The following is a 17,715-nucleotide window of genomic DNA, read 5'->3' as shown; positions in this document are numbered from 1 at the left end:
TCCATCAAGGAGTCGGAGGAAAGACGACAGACTAGGTAGAAGACTCCCAGTAAGTGGGAGGGAAGGCAAAGTGGGATGGGCACAGAATAAGGAAAGGTAGGGGAGCTGGGCATGGGCAGAAGTAGGTCCTTCTGGAGGGAGGTAAGGAAGAAGAGGAAGAGCAGGGCTATCATAAAGAGGGAGCAAGTTTGTCTGGGAAGAAAGTATGGGGAGGAGTGGATCTGTCTGGGAAGTGGGACATAAGAGAGAGGTGGGCGGTTTGTTCAAGGAAGGGGAGTGGGGATGAGGGCAAGGTGGGTTGTTCTGTCTGGGAGTTAAAGCCAGGAGTACGGAGGTGAGGAACAAGCCTGCCTTGAGACTGAGCGCACTGAAAGGTTTAGATGCAGGGAGTCAGAGCAAAAGAACCCTTTTTCTTCAACAGAACAATGTCCCCCCTACTTGATGGGCAATTGCTTCCATGCTGTGCCGGTCCCATTTTTCTCCTGCACTCCTTGTTTCTTCCCTAGGCCTACTTGATGCTTGAATTGTCAGGTGTTAATTCATCTGTGAGAAGCAGGTCCATATTGCCTTGGAATGCCTGACTCAGAGGCAGCTCCTCTGCCTTCCTTGTCACACCTCAGTATCTCTTCTGCTGACAAAGCATCAGAGTGAAAACCCTGCTAGCTCTCAGGCCTTCACACACTCAGGGCTGCAGGGATGTATTTCATGTGTGTATTTGCCTAGGAACTGTAGCTGCTTGCATTACACTTTCTTGTATTTATTTTGGTTAGTAAGTCTGAACGTATTTCCCACAGCCTGTAATTCTCTTCTTGCTAGTTGTAGTGAATAACTTGTCTCCTAAAAAGGTCATTTTGCTGACAAAGAACTGACACTTCTCTGTTTAGAATCAAGACATGTTACTTTATTTTTTAGCATTCAATTCATGTTAGTATTAATAATAATATTACTTAGCACTAATAACATAGACGTTAGTAGCTAACTAGTACTAAGTTATTGTTAGCTACATTTGTGTGACTTCAAATATATGTCCCATAGTCAGCTGTGTAGTGGTGATTTTGGAATTGTGTAAGCTCTACCTATTGAAATATTTTAATGTGAGACTTCAGGGAAGGAGAAAGGAGAGTCCTTGGCGTCTCTTCGTTTTGTCCTGGTCTACACTACAAAGTTAGATTGATGTAAGCTGCCTTGTGTCAACCTAGTTGTGAATGTGTCTACGCTTAAATTTGTCTCCCACTAATATAAGGGCCCTGTTACTGTGATGCAGTAACACCACCTCCCTGAGCAGTGTTGAGCCATGGTTGATGTACTGATGTCAACACAGTGTGAATGTAGACACTGCATTACCTAAGTCGACCCTAACAGTCCTCTAGCTGCTGTCCCACAATGCTTTGGATTCACTGCTCTGATCACAACTGTGAACTCCACTGCCCATGGTCACAGAGACCAGCAGGCCTCCCCCCCCGCCCTTAAACCCTGTGAATTGTTAAAATGCCTATTCCAGATTGCCAAGCTTGGCAAGCACACCTAGCACATCTCCACTGTTGTATGCAAAAGCCCAGCTCATCATGCCGGCTACATGTTCCAGATGTGCTCCAGCTTGGAGTAGTCAGGAGATATTGGATCTTCTGGGCCTGTGGGGAGACGAGGCTGTGCAGGCACCCCTACAGACCAGCTGTAGAAATGGGGGTCATCTATGAGTCAATTGCACAGGGGATGCAGGAGAAGGAATATGACAGGGATCAGCAGCAGTGCCTCTTGAAAGCAAAGGAACTGCATCAGGCATATCAGAAAGCCAGGGAGGACAACAGTCAATCCAGTGCTGAGCAACAGACCTGCTGTTTTTTCAAAGAACTACATGGTGGAGACCCCACCACCATCCCACGCACCACTGTGGATACCTCAGAGGAGCCTGAGTCACAGGTCCTGGTGTGAACAGCAAGAGTGAGGAGGAGGATGGGGAACATGCGACTGAGAGGTCCAGTATTGCTGTGAGCCAGGACCTGTTTGAGACTCCATAGCAATCCAGTCAGTCTCAGCATTCGAGCACAGGCAAGCCAAGTGCAGGTCGGTACTAACTTACCCTACAGGCCCCTGGTGTGAACAGCAAGAGTTAAACGCACTGTTAAACAATAATAGAATACCAATTATATAAATATTTTGGATGTTTTCCACATTTTCAAATATATTGATTTCAAGTACAACACAGTATAAAAAGTATACAGTGTTCATTTTATATTTATTTTTATTATAAATATTTGCACTGTAAAAATAAAAGAAATAGTATTTTTCAATTCACTTAATACAAGTACTATAGTCCTATCTCTTTATCATGAAAGTTGAATACATTTTACAAATGTAGAGTTATGTACAAACAATAAATAACGGCATTCAAAAATAAAACTGTACAAAAAGTTAGAGCCTATAAGTCCACTCACTCCTACCTCTTGTTCAGCCAATCGCTCAGACAAACACATTTATTTACATTTTCAGGAGATAATGCTGCCTGCTTCTTGTTTACAATGTCACCTGAAAGTGAGAACAGGTGGTCGCATGGCACTGTTGTAGCCAGCTTTGCAAGATATTTATGGGCAAAATGCGCTAAAGACTCATATGTCCCTTCATGTTTCAACCACCATTCCAGAGGACGTGCAACCGTGCTGATGTTGGGTTCTGCTCAATAACGATTCAAAGCAGGGCAGAGCAACGCATGTTCATTTTCATCATCTGAATCAGATGTCACCAGCAGAAGGTTGATTTTCTTTTTTGGTGGTTTGGGTTCTGCAGTTTCCGCATCAGAGTGTTGTTCTTTTAAAACTTCTGAAAGCATGGTCTACACCTTGTCCCTCTCAGATTGTGGAAGGCACTTCTGATTCTTAAATCTTGGGTTGAGTGCAGTAGCTATCTTTAGAAATTCACATTGGTACCTTTTTTGCATTTTGTCAAATTTGTGTTCTTAAAATGAACAACATGTGCTGGGTCATCATCCAAGACTCCTATAACATGAAATATATGGCAGAATGCAGGTAAAATACAGCACAGGAGATATACAATTCTCCCCCAATGAGTTCAGTTACAAATTTAATTAACACATTATTTTTTTAACGAGCGTCATCAGCATGGAAGCATGTCCTCTAGAATGGTGGCCAAAGCATGAAGGGGCATATGAATGTTTAGCATACCTGGCACGTAAATATCTTGCAGTGCCGGCTACAAAAGTGCCATGTGAATGTCTGTTCTCACTTTCAAGTGACCTTGTAAATAAGAAGCGGATAGCATTATCTCCCGTAAATGTAAACAAACTTGTTTCTCTTAGTGACTGGCTGCATGAGAAGTAGGACTGAGTGGACTTGTAGGCTCTAAAGTTTAATATTGTTTTGTTTTTGAGTCCAGTTATGTAACAAAAAAAATCTACATTTGTAAGTTGCACTTTCACAATAAAGAGATTGCCCTATGGTACTTGTATGAGGTGAATTGAAAAGTACTATTTTTGTATCATTTTTACAGGGCAAATATAGGTAATAAAAAGAATATAAAGTAAGCACTGTACACTTTGTATTCTGTGTTGTAATTGATATCAATATATTTGAAAAATGTAGAAAAACATCCAAAATACACAATACATTTCAATTGGTAGTCTATTGTTTAACAGTCTGATTAAAACTGCGATTAATTGCGATAAATTTTTTTATTGGGATTAATTTTTTTGAGTTAATCATGTAAATTAACTGCAATTAATTGACAGCCCTACTTTTAATGTAAGTCCATAGTCAAGAGATCAGAGCAGAAAAGAGGCAAAATGGAGATGCTTCCATGATCTTTTATACCTTTTCCCATGTGGAGGGAAAACACTCATGCTTCGTTTGTATAAAATTATAGGTACAAGGTGGAGTCCAGGGTCACATGCCCTTGCATGCTTTGATGACTTAATAAGAGTAGCCATTACTCATATTTTGACTAAAGCATCCACAGGAAGGCTCACTGGGACAGGACAAGCATCTTCGATGGCCTGTTGTGTTTATTAATGGGCCATCAACTTGAATGGTCCATTCACAATGTGCAGGCTAGACTGGATGTAAACTACCTTGTGGATGTTACCCCAGGAGCAAACACATCTGAAATACTGGTACATAGTCAATATTCATAACTTCAGATACAAACAGGATAATCATATTCAGCAAATCATAACTTTTCCATTGACATCTTACACGATATACTTTGTACAAGATTTGTTGCAATTGTCTAACAGTGGCAATATCAATGATATATATGGTCATGTTTAATCACATAGCATCACACCACTCCATTAAGGACAACCACAGTTTCTCATGCACGGATCTATGAAAGCTTCAGTTGCTGTATATGTAAGTAAAATGGACATGAATGTTCTTTTCCCTTGTTAAGTTTGGTTCCATTAATTTATTAAGTTTTAATGTATTTGCTTTTAAATTGCACAGATCTTTCTTTGTACTGCTTTTGTTACTGAATAAAATTCTATTTGGAAAATAATTCATCTTTATGAGTCTGCAATGTATGCTGCAGAGTGCCTAGCAGTTCAGAAAACACCCACTTACTCATTACTAGACAGTGTGACACAATTCACAGGATCAGTGACAAACAATGTAATAATCATAAATGTACAGCAAGCACCACAAAATGAATAGGTGCATTGATAGTGTGATAGTCATAGATGTACACTAAGCACCACACAATTCCTAACAGGCCCCAAAACATCAGGGCCAGGTACAGTACAGTACACAATGACGCATTACTGTGGTTCATTTTTAAGGTGCTCTTTCAAAGCCTCCCTGAGCTGTATGGATCTGCTTTGAGTTCTTCTACTAGCCCTTACATCTGGCTCTTCAAACTCACCAGACAGCCACTCCACCTCCACGCCGGTGGCAGTCTTCACCCTTTGCTTCACAGGTATTGTGCAGAACACAGCAGGCAGCTATAACCATTGGATCTCAGTGAAAGAAACATCCCAATCTTGTGCGTAAACAATGCCAGCATCTCTTCAATCTACCAAAAGCGCATTCAACTGTCATTCTGCACCTGCTGAGTCGGTAACTGTATCTTTCCTTGGTGCTGTCGAGGTGGCCATCGTCCAGCTTCATGAGCCAGGGAAGCCAGGGGTAGATTAGGTCCCACAGGATCACTATTGACATTTCGAACATTGCCAATGGTAATCTACTGGTCAGGAAAGAAAGTCCCTGCTTGCAGCTTCCTGAACACTTCTGTGCTCTTAAAGATGTAAGCATCATGCACTGTCCCTGACCAGCCAACAATGATACTGATGAAGTGTCTCCGCTGATCCACCAGCACTTGCATTACCATAGAAAAGTAACCCTTTCTGTTGACGTACTCTGTGGCAAGGTGTCATACTAGTGATGCGCATGCTGCCTATTGCTGCACTGCCATTCGGGAACCCCATTCCTGCAAATCCATTCACAATGTCCTGCACACTGCCAGGAGTCACAGTCCTGTGTAGCAGAACACGATTAACGGCCCTGCTCACTTGCGTGACAACGGCTCCCACAGCAGATTTTCCATGTCCAAAATGATTTCCCATTGACAGGTAGCAATCCAGCATTGCAAGTTTCCATGGTTCGATTGCTACTCACTTCTCCACTGTAAGAGCAGCTCTCATTCTGGTGTCCCTGTACCGGAGGGCAGGGGCAAGCTTGGCACACAGATCCAGGAATGTGGCTTTGCCCGTCTGAAAATTCTTCAGCCACTGCTTGTCATCCCAAGCCTGCAGTATGATGCCATCCCCCCAGTCAGTGCTCAGTTCTCAGGCCCAGAAGTGGCGCTTCACCATCTGCAGCTGTTCCATGAATGCTAACAACAGTCTTGAGTTAGCTCTCCCCATTCCCCACAACAATCTGTCCTCCAAGAAATCAACGTTTCCCCCGTGATTCCGTTCTTCTTATGACTCTGCAAATACTGGAGGATCATGCATCCTGTGCTTTCAGTGCTTATGACAGTAGTGCAGAGCTGTGCAGGCTCCAGGCTTATGGCAGACTGCGACGAGAGCCATGGGAGTTTGTGGGATTTTTTAAAAAGGCATGAAAATTATGGGATATAGATGACATTATGGGATGGATACAGTTGCATGCTGGGAAGTTGACCCCTTGCTCCTAGTCCCCCTGTGTGACTCGTTTCTGTCCCACCATGCATTGCCAACACTTCCCAAAAGACAGTGTGCTGGACAGTGGTGGGTTGTACACTGGGATACCTATCATGGTGCACCTCACTATGCATCAACACACATAGGCGCTGACTCCGTGGGTGCTGTGCGGCTAGAGCACCCGCGGAGAAAAATTACCGGGTGCTCTGCACGCACTGGCAGCCAATCTCCCTTCCCCGCCCCACTTCACCTCACCGCCACCTCCGGGAGGGAGGGGGGAGGAGCGGGACTGCGGGTGCGTTTAGGGGAGGAGGCGGGGAAGAGGCAGGGCTGGGCCGGGGATTTGGAGAAGGAGTTGAATAGGGCAGGGAGGGGGCGGAGTTGGGGCGTGGACTTTGGGGAAGGGGTTGGAATGGGGGTAGGGCATAGGCGGGAGGGGGCGCGGCAGGGGTGGAGTCAGGGCCTATGTTGACAGAAACACTCCTGGTGAATATGTGCAGCACTGATGCGAGAAGTCAAGTATGCATACGCACAAGTGATATATTAATGGCAGCAGCTTTATGGCAGCATAATTTGTGGTCGCCCGGAGTTCCTAGTGTAGACGTGGTCTTTACAGCCCAATGAGGTGCAGCAACAAAAGCATGCTAGAAAGCTCTCTAAAGTCACAGTGTTACCACCCATCCATCCCATCTTACTACATCTTGCCCATTGTTGGGTAAAATAGTTTAGGTCCTGAACTGATTCCAAATGGTGGCCTTTGAAAGAAAAACCCATTACTGGACAGATTAAAAGAAAAGGAGGACTTGTGGCACCTTAGAGACTAACCAATTTATTTGAGCATAAGCTTTCGTGAGCTACAGCTCACTTCATCAGATGCATATTGTGGAAAGTACAGAAGAAAGTACAGATTAAGTGGGTTCGTCTTAGAAGATGCTAATTGGAAAACCTCAGTTAACAGAAGCTCATGTGAGCATCTAACTTAGCAAGTACAAACTAGCAGCTGACGTTTTTCTCTCTCTTCAGCTCATGTCTGAGGATTTAAACAAGCATTCTTCATATTACTACAGTCCCCTTGCCATTTTGGGGACTTACTAAAGAGCAGTTTTCACAGGCAGCAGCCCAGAAACAGCAGCTGGGAAACATGGCAGTGTAAAAAGTTTTCCTGGTAACCCTGAATGGGAGCTTGTTAGGAGGCTTTAGAAAAGAGGAGAACCTGCAGGACCCCAAGTCTCTGACTCACTTGGGTGCCCGAGACACACACAGCTTGTTGTGGGTGGGCCAAGGAAGAGAAGGAGAAGTGATTGATGTGCCAGGACAACCAACTGCAGCCTTAATATGGCTGGCAATTGCCCAGACATACTCACTGAGCCTGCCCAGGCAGAGTGGGAGAGGGGACGTCATTGGCTACAGGGAATCAGCTTCCAGCAGCAGGATGAGACACAGACCCATAATTGCTCTCTGAGGGGAGGCAAGAAAGGGCACAAAAAACGCTGGGTCTACTGATGCTAAAACAAGCCACGGAGCCACTTAGGAAGGAGGAAGGAGTGGACTCTGCCACTCTTAGGAAACAGAAGCACTCCAGGAGGGGACAACATTAGCATTCAGCTCCATGGATCCTTTCACAGATGCACTGTGCCATGTTTCTGACTGCTACAACCTCCCAAGTTAACCCATTCAGTGGAATTCTCGTTGTTTCTGAATCCCATTTCGAGACAGATTGTCAGTGGAGTTATCCCAGTGACTGAGAAGCCTCACATATGCAGGGCTGCAGGTGCCAAATCAAACCCCAATGTCAAATAGGTCATGTCAATCACTCGGGGGAGATAAAGGTGATTTTGTCATTGCCTATGAAATCTGGGCACAATCGTATGACTGAATGTGACGTTAGGATCACAAATTCCTGTCAGGCTTTCATGTGCAAGAACAAGGAGCAGTGGTCTCAAGTTGCAGTGGGAGAGGTCTAGGTTGGATATTAGGAAACACTATTTCACTCGTAGGGTGGTGAAGCACTGGAATGGGTTACCTAGGGAGGTGGTGGAATCTGCATCCTTAGAGGTTTTTAGGGCCTGGCTTGACAGAGCTCTGGCTGGGCTAATTTAGCTTTGAGCAGGGGGTTGGACTAGATGACCTCCTGAGGTCTCCTCCAACCCTAATCTTCTATGGTTCTATGCAAATGTTAAATGCTTACCTAAATATTGTATTTCATGTTCAAAACTGCATTTCCTGGTAGGGAAAACAGACCATAGTATATAGTGCACAGCCAGCTATACAAGGTCCCAGAAGAAAGGCTAATTTCTCTGTTTCAGAGATCCACCAGCTGGAAAAACTCACTCTGCTTAATGAAAAGCTGATATATCCAGCAAGCAGGAAGGATAAACCCTACAGCATCCAGATCTAGCTGTGGGCATTTCACTAGGCATTCCTCTGTGCCAGGGAGATTAAGGATATGAAAAGAAAATGGGGGATGTCAGTAAATGTAGACGGATGCTGAGAAGGAAAAATCCTGCACCCTAGCACTATTAAGAAGCACCATCTGACTGAGCCAGGGAGATCAGTGCACAGCATATACAATATCACCCGTCACATCTCAAAAAGTGTTAGTGGCATGTTAACAACAGACCAAAAGGCACAAATACACCCTCAAATTCTTGGGCCCCAAATCAGACAATTTTTGAATCACTGTATCGATGATCCCACATTGCAAGATGAGGTTCACTTCACAAGATTAAAAAAAAAGATAGTAAAATGCTACACAGCACCTACTGTGCGATCACTGAAACTGTTTTATTCCTCACTTATGTTACCTGAGCAATGCGCTTTCCAAGGCAAGGTTTCACAAACACACAGTAATGCACAGGTAAGTACTGAACATTTATTGGCCTGCCCTGATTTTTGTCTGAACACAGGTTCACCATTTCTGAGTAGGGAGTGGGCAAAAAGGCAAATGGGGCCTGTAAGTCAAAGTAGGCCATAAACTGCAGGTATAGTATGAATAAATCAAGGTATTGATGTCTTTAGGTCATTAGTACCTGGCCCTACTGTTATGTTGTTCCAAACACAAAGAGCAATCACAAAACTTTCAGCGAAAAAGACTTACTAAAGATGAAGAGAACAACAATACCAAAAGGGACAAAAGTAACATTTCCAGAAGAGAGTGCACAGCGTGCATCACCCACGTCAGTCTGCACTCAGCCCTGAGAACAAAAATGGCTGCTGAACACAGGGAGAGGGCTTAGACATTTAAAAGGTACAGTACACCAAAACAAATGGCATCTCAGTTTCTCAGTTACATACCCTACACCTATTACCTACCCTCTCTGTGTTGTATGTTGTGTATATTATACGGTGCTAGCAAAATCGCCAATGTAAGAAAGTCACTTTCTCCCAACGTATTCAAAGCACTGTCTCCTACCACAGGACTTTTTCAATACTTCAACCTGATTGATCTTCTATAAAGTATTATTTATATTTCTTATCGTTGTTTCAAATTATTAACATATTATAATTTTCAAATGGTTCATATAAAACATTAGATGAGGAGCAGATCCTTGTCACGCTGAGTCTGGTTGACAAGTGATGCCTACGAGATACTGGAAAGTGCCCTAACATCATGCAACTTATTTTCAATGACTCAAATTATTAACTGTGTCTCTGCCACCCAGACAGACAGCTAATCAGGGGCTGCCTATGTCATATCCAACAGGAACTGCCAGCACACCAGTAAAATAACCCAAGAATAAGCAGTAAAAATTGCATGGAAGGTCAGATGGGGGAGCAGTAGGATCATGGGCAGGGAACAGAGCAGCGGGAGCTAAACGAACATTCTTGTTGCAGGTCCCCAAGTCTCCTGTGTGATTGCAGTTTGATCTGTGAAATTCAGGTCACTTGCCAGGTTTGTGTTGCTACATTAAACAGCATTACAGTAGAAACAACATTACAATGTACAAGGCTTCAAATGAAGCAGTTGCAATACGAAATGAGTGCTACAGCCAAGAAAGATAGAAAAAAGAGGCACAAATATTCAAAACACATTGACTATTGAATGCTGAATTGAAAATGAAGCCAAACGGGAGGTGAGTTTCAATGTGGTACTTCCCAGGGAGAAATTATGACAGCTGATTGAAAGGGGGTACAAATCTGGGGTGTAAGTGATCATGAACTAACTGGGAGTAAGACACCAGCTAAGGGCACTCATAAAATAGTGATGGAATTTGTAAAATGCTAAACAGAAAATAAAAGTAAGCTGTCTCTACTACGGACGGTACTCAGAGAGAAAGGCTGCAAAATCAGGAGGCTCAAATGATCATCTATGAAACTATACACGACTGAATTTTCAAAGGGGCCTCAACCTGGATATTGAACCTGTCATTTTGTTCTTGCAAATAAATCTGAATGCAGTTCTGCAGGTGCAATCAAAGGTGAGCACAGGGTATAGAATGCAGCTAACTATTAGATTTGTGTGTGAAAGCCTTCTAACTTTTAGTGTAGCCAACAAAATTGTGCATTTAATTAATAGCAGGCACAAAATCTGGTCCATAATCCCACAGAGACAGAACATTGCCAATAGCATAATTAAACATGACTCAAAGTGGGATTATTCTAGGAATTAAGACTTGAAAATACATACACTAGAATTTAAAAAAGAAAGTGAAAACAATGCTACCAAACAGAAGCTGATGTATACAACAACTTCCTTCATGTGGGCTAAACAACAAACATTTGAAAATATAATGTGGCTCTATTAACCTCTCACTGTGGTTGAGTAATGCTGGTATCAAGCTGACAGACTGCACAAAAGATCAGTTAAGGATATCAATAATTAATCACCTCAGGGGCGGGGGGTGTTAGAGGAGCTGGGATGGTCTTTCACCTGTTTTTCTCAGGGGTCCACTATGGCCAATTACTTTTTCCTTACCTCTGAGCAAATTTCCTACTCCCTTTTTATTTTCTCAGGATCCTCATGAATATTCATTGAGAGTTTATTTAATCCACTGTTTTGTGCCAAATGCCTGACTATTCACTGGAACTCACGTTTTGCTGTTGGATCTTCATGTTTCACTATCATACTTCTTTTTAGACACATTTATTTCAGAATTGAATAGTTCTGAAAGACTGAGCCTCCTTTTTAAAACTTTCTAAACCACATTACTTCTGGACTGAAACCTAACATGAGATGTGCCATCTCCTGAAGAATTTAAGATAATTGCAAGCAAAATGTAAAAATATTTCCAATAAATCTGAAAACCATGCTGCTCAGATAATTAGTTTGTTTGCAAAATTTCCTGTGTGTCCCACCTGTTTTTCTGATCTTAATTCTGTTTATACCAGATAAGGCTACAGATAAATTCCTTGTAGCTATTATACTTCATATATAGTACTCAAATAACCAATGAGCACTTTTAATTCATGTTACCAACAGCACCAGAACACTTTTCATTTTGGAGACTTCCTCCTAAAGGAAAATATTGTAAGGGATGCCTCAAAAGAGAAAACAATAAAAGGTGTTAGAGGAGTTATACCCCAGATAGCTTCGCCAGTTCTGTCACATGTCCACAGCTCAAATTGGACTAACTCACAGTAGCTCGATAAACCGAAATTTCCTCCTGATGGCAGCCATATTGGGTTAAATCCTGGCCCAACTGAAGTCAATAGAAGTTTTGCCATCGACTTCAGTGGAGCCAAAATTTCATGCATTGTCTCCAGGAGCTAAGCTTTATTCCCCCTCCCCTGCCCCAATATTAACAAAGTGTAGCCAGCAATCTTCCCTCTAATTTTTTACATCCATGTGTGGAATGAATTTTGTTATGTGCACCAATATGGAGGTGATGTGTGGTGGGGGTGGGGCTGAGGGGTTTGGAATGTGGGAGGGGGCTCAGGGCAGGGGCAGAGGGTTGGGGTGTGGGGGGTGAGAGCTCTGGCTGGGGGTGAGGGCTGTAGGGTGGGGCAGGGGATGAGGGTTTCAGGATGCAAGAGAGGGCTCAGGGCTGGGGCAGAGGATTGGGGTCCAGGGGGGAGAGGGCTCTGGCTGGGGGTGAGAGCTTTGGGGTAGGGCCGAGGATGAGGGGCTCAGGGCTGGGACAAAGGGTTTGGGTGCGAGGGGGTGAGGGCTCTGGCTGGGGGTGCGGGCTCTGGGGTGGGGCTGGGGATGAAGGGCTTGGGGTACAGGATGCCCTGGGGCTGCAGCAGGGAGAGAGGACTCCCTCCAGCCCTCTCTTGCCACAGCAGCTCCAGGGCTGAGGCCGGGGGAGAAGCGCCTCTCCCCACCTGTGCAACCCTTGATAGCCTGCTGCGTGGCTGCGAGGCTTAGAGGGAACTTAGGTAGCCAGTGTAGTAATGTCTGCTTCAGTCTGTGGACAATTTCAAACCATATCTTTGAAAGAAGACTGTCTCTTTTCGACCCAGTTGAGCATTGATGCTGAAACATATTGGCAACAATTGATATGTCAGGATTGTTTGGGACAAATACCACCGCTTGTTTTTCCAATCCCTGTAGCCACAAGAGAGAGATAAGGAAGAGAGCTGCGTAGGACATCAGAGTGCAACCAGGAGGGAGCCAACCCAAGGATTTAAGCAGAACATGCCTACTTATATTTTGAACATCTCTACAATCTACTGTGGACTGCATCACATTCTGGCAACTCAAGTGTGTGGCAACTGAGATGTGCATTCAGTCTAGAAGAGCACTGTTTCCACCCCCAGTTCAACCCCAGCCTACGTCTAAGAGAACAAGAAAGGTGAGGTCTATTACCAAAGTTTGGAAGATGCTATTCCAACGCATCTTGCTAGATTAGTCAGTAGAGTCACATGCTCAGATTTGATTACAGAAACCACAATTTAAGTATACACTTTCAAGAATTTGCACCTGCAGGTCTCGTGCTCATGCAGACTCCACACCAGAAATGCATTTATGTACATGTTTAACTGTAAGCACTGAGTATCTCCATCAACTTCAATGGGACTACTCATGTATTTAAAGTTAAGCATGTTCTTGCTGCATCACAGCCTCAATCAGGGAAGAGAAAGAGTACTATGTGACTGAGCTGAGCAATCAGAGCTAAGCCATATATCTTAACTTTAAAATATTTGCATTCATAGAGGAAAAAATTCGAGAAGTTGTTTCCAGATAGCTTCGGATAATGAAAATGTTTGAAGAAGCAATGATCTGATATTCAGCAAGCAGAAAGAGAGCCTGACTTCACTGGATACATTATTAACTCTCTGTCACTAGGACACACAGATCAGTGCTGTATATATTTTAAAATGGAGCATACAATGTACTTCTGCGAATGTATTGGCTAAAGAAATAGAAAAAAGCATCATTCACTTCAGGTTAATGGTTCCCACGGCACTGTAGTTAGACCGATAGTTCTCAGAATACTGGACATCAGGCTTTTAGTCTTTCCATAATGGTTTACCTCCAGGCAAAGTCTGGTGAACTATCGCTGTCCATTCAAAGAGTGTATGTTCTAACCCATAATGGAGTTTTAAATGTTCTGAATCCTAAAGCTGGTGGTAGTGTGGTTTGTACCAACCTAAGTTCCCTTGAGGGTTAGAATGTGCACAACTGAATGCAAAATGACAGTCACAGCTGGTACATCCAAGGTCTTATTCCACTAAACTAGTATAGTTGCATAGTAAAAATGGGAACAACATCTTTTAATCACCTTCTAAGAGTGATCATGTCCCACCCATTAAATTCCATTTCATGTTGTTCCCTGTCAAGATTAGTGACATCACTTGGAAGTGTGGGTTAGTATCTTTACTGAAGACATCCAGAGATCTGCTCTGACACTATTCCAGTTGATAACTTTAAAGTTGTTTTCATATATTTTTAAACATGTATTTAAATACTTCTCTTAAAAACCTTAAATACATATTTTAGCAGATTGCTGCAAATGGCCCTTTTAAGCTTCTTTGACAGGTCAGAGCACACCCCCTTGGATTATTAATGAGACAGGAAGGCAAAGTCTTTTCAAAGAACACAGTTCTTTTTTAAAAAAACAACGTCCTCAATGGAGCATGTATAGTTATTACCCATGTATAATTACTACCCAGCATAACAGGCCCCGAGACACCCATATCCCAGCTAACCTATGTTATTTGAAATAATCCAATCTATATAGTAGTCTAGGATTAAATTTCCCAATTCCTATGTAATCAAATTTAGTTACGTGTTCTGAATTGTTTCAATAACACTGTACCAATTCCTAGAGACTTTTGCCTCCCCTTTAAAATGCACCTCAAGTAACCCTTATTAACAGAACTAATCAACAACTTGAACAACGATAAAACAAACAGCTTTGGAGACTATTAATAATCACCCATAAATCGCTAGTAAGTGTGAAAATTACTTTTCCTTTTGGGAATGTGTTATACTATAAATGTAATCTGCTAATCTGGATGTATGACTGTAACTCCTTCTGAACTATTCAGAGTTCAAAGTCATGCAATAAGCCAATGCTAATGTAGATTTGCAATAAGGTCTTAAACTTGATCTGTGACCTTGAGGACAAGATAATTTGCCCATTTTTAGTTACATTTACCTTGTGGCGGGTGTCACCAAATTGCTGTTACGCCCAGTCTTCCAATTTTTTTTGCTTTTTTGTTTTCCCTAGTGTGCAAGCTAATGGGCAGCCTTGAGAAGACGTGCAGTCTTGGGAAGATGTGTTGTTAGTTTGATTATGCAAGAATCAGCAATAAGGTTTGTTCTCTGCTAGAATCATTCTTGCTACAGAGTTGCTCTTGGAGAAGTGGACATTTGGTGTTGGACTTTGATTTCTGGAAGAAGAGATTGTTCTGCAAGTTCTTTGTGAGCATCTCTGCTCCAGGACTGGTATATATGTACAAATAGAGCAAATTACATTTAGAGTATACCCAGACTTTGGTCAATGATTTCTCATCCACTGGGAAGTTCAGCTGCAAAGCTTGAGAATTCTGCTACTGATGTTAGCAGCAAGATACTAGTGTCAGAAGAGAGGAAACACACCCAGCCCTTTCTTTGAAAAGCTGGATGCCATGTTAATGTGGTGCTCACTTTCAAAGGATTAACACAGTTTTTAAGAATCATCGTAGCTAGGTACAAGAAGTCCCAGCAGCTGTTTCTCTTCCCAGAATTGATCTGCAGGTTAGGTTTTGTTATAATTCTGAGTTACACCATTTATGGAGAAGCTCACTTCAGGGACTCTGTTTATTCAAGATCGGATTCTGTGTCATTGAGGGATGACATAAGGAACCTTCCTAACCCTTGTGAACTCCGACTTTGGAGCAGGCAGGACTGCAGACCTTGCACCCAAGGCTTGGCACTACAAAACACAACACAAGGATGGAGATATGTGGCTTAGAGCGATGCAAGCAGATGTAACTACTGGGGTGGAATAGAATTAGGGTGAGCAAAAGAAACTTGAAAAACTTCCTAACAGTGAAGTCTGTTGAGCTGTGTAATAACTATATCCCACAGGAACTGATAGAAACCACAGTGTGTGAATATTTTAAAACTGGACTGCTTGCAGTAGTTGATAATATGCTGAAGGGAACAATCCTGTACTGACAGGGAGAGGTGGGTTGGTGGACAAGGTGACCTGATATATCTTTCCCATCTCTGTTGTGATTTAAAGAACAAAGAAGCAAATTCTTTTCCTGGAAAAGAATCTGTAAGTTTCTATTGTTTTTAAAAAGGTTGGTGTGATAAAGGAGCATCATGTAGTAGTTCCTATTTGTTTTAATCCAGATCTGCCTACTTAGATCCAAAGTAGTGTTTGGCTTGTAATAGTCCTCTAGATTTGTTTCTGTGCAATGTCAGATATGGACAAGGTAACATTACTATGGTTCAATTTCCATATGTGGAATATTATCCCCTAAACTTGTAAGGGTCCTCATTCAGTTAATCCTACCTCTAGGGACATTTTACCAACCGGCTTGAATGACTCAAGTTGTAATATACTATATCGGCTGTATCTACAGAGAAAAGAATTTGTCTATTATAATTTCTGCTTCCACTTGCAATTAAATGACAGCACGCCCTTCTCTGCCTCCAATACTCCTTTTTATGTTTCTAGAGCAGCCACTTCCTGTGAAGGTATGTTAAAATACATAACACACGTCCCCTGGTAGCACAGTAGAAGCAGGATTAAGAATCAGGAACAAATTCAAGCTTCTTACATTCCAGGACCCTAAAGTTTCTCTTTAGTGCACATTTGTTTTGGTTGTTGTAGTATATTCAGGCTGCTAATCAGGATCCAGACACCCCAAGGGGAGAACGGAACACTTAAACCCCCCAAATGAGTAGTTAAACAAACTGATTGCATACTGTATTATTGTACTATACAGTTATATCAGTGTCACGGTTCCTCCCCCACTCTGAACTCTAGGGTACAGATGTGGGGACCTGCATGAAAAACCTCCTAAGCTTATCTTTACCAGCTTAGGTCAAAACTTCCCCAAGGTACAAAATATTACACCTTGGACTGGCCGCTACCACCACCAAACTAATACTGGTTACTGGGGAAGAGCTGTTTGGATGCGTCCTTCCCCCCAAAATACTTCCCAAAACCTTGCACCCCACTTCCTGGACAAGGTTTGGTAAAAAGCCTCACCAATTTGCCTAGGTGACTACAGACCCAGACCCTTGGATCTTAAGAACACTGAACAATCCTCCCAACACTTGCACCCCCCTTTTCCTGGGAAATGTTGGATAAAAAGCCTCACCAATTTGCATAGGTGACCACAGACCCAAACCCTTGGATCTGAGAACAATGAAAAAGCATTCAGTGTTTTACAAGAAGACTTTTAATAAAAAATAGAAGTAAATAGAAATAAAGAAATCCCCCCTGTAAAATCAGGATGGTAGATATCTTACAGGGTAATTAGATTCAAAACATAGAGAACCCCTCTAGGCAAAACCTTAAGTTACAAAAAAGATACACAGATAGAAATAGTTATTCTATTCAGCACAATTCTTTTCTCAGCCATTTAAAGAAATCATAATCTAACACATACCTAGCTAGATTACTTACTAAAAGTTCTAAGACTCCATTCCTGTTCTGTCCCTGGCAAGCGCAGCATACAGACAGACACAGACCCTTTGTTTCTCTCCCTCCTCCCAGCTTTTGAAAGTATCTTGTCTCCTCATTGGTCATTTTGGTCAGGTGCCAGCGAGGTTACCTTTAGCTTCTTAACCCTTTACAGGTGAGAGGAGCTTTCCCCTGACCAGGAGGGATTTCAAAGGGGTTTACCCTTCCCTTTATATTTATGACAATCAGGATCGATCTTTTATGAAAACTTGTATTGTTCTGATCTTGATGGTCATTATGAGGTGTATATAGACCACAGTTATGAATCTATATATTTGTGTATAAAGAAAACTGTGCTCATAATCTGTGCTGCAACGTCAGCTCCATCTCCCAGAAGAGCAGTGAGTAGGCTGGGAGGGGCACCTCCCCAGCCAGTTGTTTACACAAAACTGGCTTCCAGTAACTATCTATTGTCCAGCCCAGGAAAAAGACAATGGAGAACCATTAGCGTTAATGAGAAGACAATGAGACAACTCAAAACTGAAAAGAACATCCAGGTTCTCAAACATTAAGGCAGGA

The sequence above is a fragment of the Lepidochelys olivacea genome, assembly GCF_965140295.1.
Source record: "Lepidochelys olivacea isolate rLepOli2 genome assembly, chromosome: 2".
Taxonomy (NCBI): domain Eukaryota; kingdom Metazoa; phylum Chordata; order Testudines; family Cheloniidae; genus Lepidochelys; species Lepidochelys olivacea.
This window is presented reverse-complemented; position numbering follows the sequence as displayed.